The sequence below is a fragment of the Mytilus californianus genome, unplaced genomic scaffold (genome assembly GCF_021869535.1).
Source record: "Mytilus californianus isolate M0D057914Y unplaced genomic scaffold, xbMytCali1.0.p SCAF_3, whole genome shotgun sequence".
In the NCBI taxonomy this organism is placed as follows: Eukaryota; Metazoa; Mollusca; class Bivalvia; order Mytilida; family Mytilidae; genus Mytilus; species Mytilus californianus.
Genome location: NW_026262679.1, coordinates 17,442,774 through 17,448,418, shown reverse-complemented (window position 1 = coordinate 17,448,418; position 5,645 = coordinate 17,442,774). Strand labels below are relative to the sequence as shown.

The 5,645-nt window shown below is 31.2% G+C and overlaps 1 long non-coding RNA gene across 1 annotated transcript; it reads right to left on the bottom strand.

Annotated features, from left to right (window-relative positions):
• Positions 1-2,011: 2,011 nt before the first annotated feature.
• Positions 2,012-5,008, bottom strand: LOC127733436 (uncharacterized). The gene is made up of 3 exons (XR_007997089.1): positions 4,811-5,008; positions 2,422-2,490; positions 2,012-2,043 (listed from the first exon to the last, which is right to left on the bottom strand). It is a non-coding gene; the product is annotated as an uncharacterized LOC127733436 (long non-coding RNA).
• Between the last annotated feature and the right edge of the window lie 637 nt (positions 5,009-5,645).

Below are 5,645 nucleotides of genomic sequence, written 5' to 3'. Positions count from 1 at the left end.
TTGATTTTATTATTTGTTCTAATGTGGTGCTGCTTCACCACTGCTTTCCCAGTTAGCACCAAAAAAAAATAGAAAATGCTGAAAAAATATTGTAGAAAAATATCAAACTCATGCAAAAATGTATGGCGTTAAAAATATTTTCAAAACATTTTCATGATACTTTTTAAACATCATTAAAATGTTACTGAATTTTGATGACAATGTTTGTAAAATGTCTTATAAATGATTTGAATGTGTTTGTTAATCAAATATCCCTGAAACATTTTAAAAACATATAAAAATTCATTTCTGCAGGATAAAATGTTTTGAAAAAGTTCAAAAAATATTTTTTAACAAAATGTTTTAATCATCTTCATATTCTCAAAAAATCGTTAAAAAAATCATTTAAATGTTATACGAAATATCATTATAAAAATGTTTTCTAACATAATCTTTCAAGTCCTTTTATAAAATATTCAGAATATAATTGAGAATGGAAATGGGGAATGTGTCAAAGAGACAACAACCCGACCATAGAGCAGACAACAGCCGAAGGCCACCAATGGGTCTTCAATGCAGCGAGAAACTCCCGCACCCGGAGGCGTCCTTTAGCTGGCCCCTAAACAAATATGTATATTAGTTCAGTGATAATGGACGTCATACTAAACTCCAAATTTTACACAAGAAACTAAAATTAAAAATGATACAAGACTAACAAAGGCCAGAGGCTCCTGACTTGGGACAGGCGCAAAAATGCGGCGGAGTTAAACATGTTTTTTGAGATCTCCCCCCTCCCCCCATACCTCTAGCCAATGTAGAAAAAACAAACGTACAACAGTACGCATAAACAATGTTTAATATCAGAGACAGATTTAGGAGTGGGGTGCCTTTATGGCCCTTATGGAGCTACATTTATGGTTAATCCAGATTTTTTTATTACTCTCAAAACTTTGTCTAGTTTGGGGTATGATGACCCCTTTCAATGCCCCCGCAACTGAAAGTTGGGGGGAGGGGGCATATTATTTTACCCCGGTCTGTCCTTCTGTCTGTCTGTCCGTCCGTCCCATTATGGGTATATAGTTATTCAGCATAACTCCTCCTACAGTTAGAATCCTAGGAAGTTTTCACTTTGCTGTCTGTTTGTACATATATTGAAGATGTGCATGTGGTCAGGGTTTTGATTTTTATTAACATTTGCTCTTTTGGGAGATACAATGTAGTTGAACTTTGTCATTTTTGGGGTATAAGCGGTTAAATGTTATAGTTATTTTAAAATAACACTTTGCATCTACGGGGGCATCAATTGTGTCTCCCAGACACAATAATATCTCAAAGAAAGTCCTACATTGACTTTGTTTTAATACAGTTACTTCAGAGTGGATTGGGGGGGATCACTTTATTTAGATTCAAAATCCTGGATCAACATTTGAGAAAACAACTGCCGTCATACTGATCTTTACCCCACATCTCCTTTTACATTTGTCTGCATGCTGTTGATGCCGGCTTAATCTACATATATTTTGGCTATTTTTGTCGGGTTGATGTCTCATTGACAAACCCCAATATTTCCTGTCTTAGATATCAATTTTATTGAATAGTCCATTTTTTTGTATTTTGCACTGAACACATATGAAAAAGAAGATGTGGTATGATTGCCAATGAGACAACTCTCCACAAGAGACCAAATGACACAGAAATAATTACAACTATAGGTCACCGTACAGCCTACAACAATGAGCAAAGCCCATACCACATAATTTGTTTCACTTGCATAGAGGTATTAATTTTTTCAGATTATAAATATCCTCATGCATTTCATTTGGTCCAGCATTGAACAAATTTTTTTCTTAGAAGTGTTTTTTTATCTTTTGTTTGATCATGTGTAGCATCTGTCATTTTCTGTCTGAACAGCTTTTCGATGGTTTTTTTTGCTGTCTTGGTCAACAATACACAAGATAACAACAATAAGAAATGCAAAACTTTATTTAATTTTGTCATTTCACTGTTCTTTTTCATTTTTTCTTTTGTTCCATTCTTTTTATTTCTCTTGACTTCTGCTGGCTTCTGTAAAGAAAATGTTAACAAATTAGTCCTGTTGTTTAGTGAGTAAACTAGTGGAGATAATTTAAATTTCACCAAATTACACAAGAAAATTTTATTTTAATCCAGTCTGGTTTCATAAAAATTTATATTGAAAAGCGACATCTAATCAGTGTGGCTGGGTTTCAGAAGGAATATTCATAGCTATTAGATATGCACGTACATCTGTGGAGTTTCAGGTGTATTATTATCATACGAGTCTGTAACGGTAGAGTTCACCAGTACTAAAATAAAACTGTACAGTACCATTTTCCCAACTGAGATTAGGTCCTGTAACCTTTACTTGGTCTTAACACAAATACATTTTTGTGATATAGATTGAGGCTATAAAAGGATAAATACCTTCACACAATCTGCTCCTCCAGAATGTTTTGAACCTAAGCTTATACATTTTGGCTCCTCTAATTGATTCTACAAAAGATAAAAAAAAAGACAAAATATCAAATAAAATACAGTCAAGAAAAAATCACATTGTACAAGTCAGCTACAAAGGTCACAACATTCAGAAATGAAAGAAAATTCAAACAAGAAAACTAATGGCTTGATTTTAAATTATAAAATAAGACAATAAAAAAACAAATATATATGTATATATATCAGAAATTAACCAACTATAACTACTAGATTAAAGGCTCCTGACTAGGATTGACACATTAACAATTATCTATACTTACAAAAAATGTATCTGGCCTGGCCTGAAGGGCTAGCGATTAATCACAGGCACTTGTCTCAGAAAAAATTTCCTATATGCCTTAATATAACACGTGTTATATATTGAGGTATATAGGAAATTTTTTTCTGAGACAAGTGCCTGTGCGATTAATCATGAAAACTGTATAATGAATATATTGTCTTTCATGGTTACAAATATCTATCAGTAGAAAATGTTATCTATCAGTAGAAAATGTCTGCAATATTTCACTATTTTATATTACTTTACTAACTAATACATTGTTGATGACGCTGAAAACAGCATACCTAATATATGCTATGTCTTGCTTTTGGACTCTGTCAAGGCAAGACAAAAAGGAAAGAAATCAATGATTCAAGTTCAAATATATTGATGGATTGTTGGAATCTTAATGTCCAGTGACAAATATTTAATGCATGTTCCAGCCAAAGTTTAATTAAACAAGCTAAGGAATGGTTTGAATTTTTTTAAAACATGTAGGTAAAGATTTTTTAAAGTACTATTACATAGATTAAAATGTTAGGATTACAAAGGAGGTTTCTGCTTGCCATGAAATATTTGAAAAACAAGATATCAAGTGGATTTAATGGTATAACTAATAAAATTTTGAAAAATTCTTGTATGCTGAATGTTGGGCATGATATGTATATAAAATTATGAAACACTACTTTTTTCTTAAAAATTAATAAAATTTTCTCTCTAGCAAGAAGTTCTTATTGGAGAGAAAATTTATTTAACCCATATTCAAAGGAAGATATTTTAATAGCCCTTCAAACCATAGAGGTATAACCCTTTTTACTAGTTTAGGAACATTTTTTTCTAGAGAATAATAGTTAAGAAAACTATTTAGAATCATATAAGATTATCTGCCAAGAACAGATAGGATTCAAAAAAGGACGTAGAACTATAGGGACCACATTTCTAAGTTTAAAAAATATTTAGTTGGGTTAGTTTTCATAATTATTTTCTAATCAATTTTGAAGAATTTGAAATTATTCCATATTTAAATAATTCCTTGTTTGAACTTGAATTACAAATAAAACTTCATTATAGATGTATATATCTTTAAAATTTCCAAAAATGGCCCCATCATGTTATATGTAAAAAGTTTGCAGAGAAGGGCCTTTATATTTTTTTTTACAGTGTCTTTTTTTTTAAGTTGATGAAGCTGAGACATATTAAAAGATTTAAAGCTTAAAAATGTAGAATCATGTCTTGTTTAAAAGTGGTATTGGGAGGATTTAATACTTTCCTTGTGTAATTGTCCCATTTTCAAAAGTAATAAATTGTTTATATATAACTGGGACTATAATACTATTAGTATAATAGTCCCAGTGTATAACAAGTTAAATTTAATTTTTCCTTGCCCAGTCTGCATGGTTTATATCACATTTCATGGCCAACAGATAATATCTGTATAGAACCCCTATTTTTAATTATTATTATACAAAATCATTTAAATGTATCCTAGAAAGTTTAATTATACATTCATGACTATTTATAAGTTCAGTGGGTTTTTTGTTGTTGTTTTTTTTCTAACTTGGGGTACATGTATTTGTCACTTGGTATTTCACTAAATATTTCATATAAAATTGCATTTCAAAAGATTATTTAGGGGACATTTCTGATTTGATTTTATGCAACTTGGTACCAACAGCAGAATAATTATTTGTTTATTTTCATTTTCTTCTGAGATAAACATAAATATTATTGTCTATTATAAACAATCTTGCTATATATTTATATTTCAACCAAATTGAATTGTAAAAAATAGTACATGTGTTCACATCAGGAGAAAATGAAAACAACTGATGACAGAGCTATGACAAAACAATCAAATACTCTTTATATACAATTCAGCGTTTTTCAACACATTATTTGTAAAAATACAACCATAAATGCCTCCAATAAACGTGTTTTTATATGAAATATATAGCCCAAAAATGTAGGTGACGAAATCTTTTTGGCCATGTACTGTAGCGGCGTTTCCGCTTTATATAATAGAAGAAATCTCAATATTTTTTTAAATACATCGTTTACCTTTCTATAAGATCTATAGTTCTGTCTCTTGTGACAGCTCCATGTAACGTTAGTTCTGGAACAGAACAGGTGATGTAATCATCGGATGCCATTGTTTACGTTGTAAATACAGATGCAAGCGTTTTACGTGATTGAAGCGTTCAAGTAACCACTTATGGAACCGCAGCGCCGCCACGCGTGAAAAGTCGTGAATGATTCCTATTAGTGATGATATTTGTTCTTTTATGGTTGTGACCTGTTATCTTTTTCTCGCATGAAGATATATTCCTCGTAACACACTGCTCGTAATGTGAAATGAAAAAGTGATACAAACAATGCGTTAATTTGATTGGCTTATCCAGCATCATGGGACGATATTGCGACATCCCATTAGCTATTCGTAGATCATTGATAACTTTCAAAGGTTACGACGATGTACATTTCGTCCATAGCAACGGAGAAATGTGATTTCTTCAATAATATACAAAACACTCACACTTTTCACCATAAAATCTTCTTTTTTTTTAAATCTTATTACATTCTGAAGCTTACAAAAAGTTTTTAAATGTCTTATGTTAAAGTTTGATACCGGAACAAGACATATGACGTAATACTGGTATGTGCAAAAGGTTAGATCAGCGATTCGCGGAATTTTTAATTTAACACAATGAGAGTGTTGACCATGAGAGAAATAGGTTTAACAACTCGTTAGAATTGGATATCGCTCGATACCAAAACTCGTTATTCAAATTTGAATAGTTATAATAAACTCGCCGAAGGCTCGTTTATTGTTATATTGAAATTAAATAACCCCAAGTGATATCACGCGATATTCCAATTCTCACTAGTTATGAAA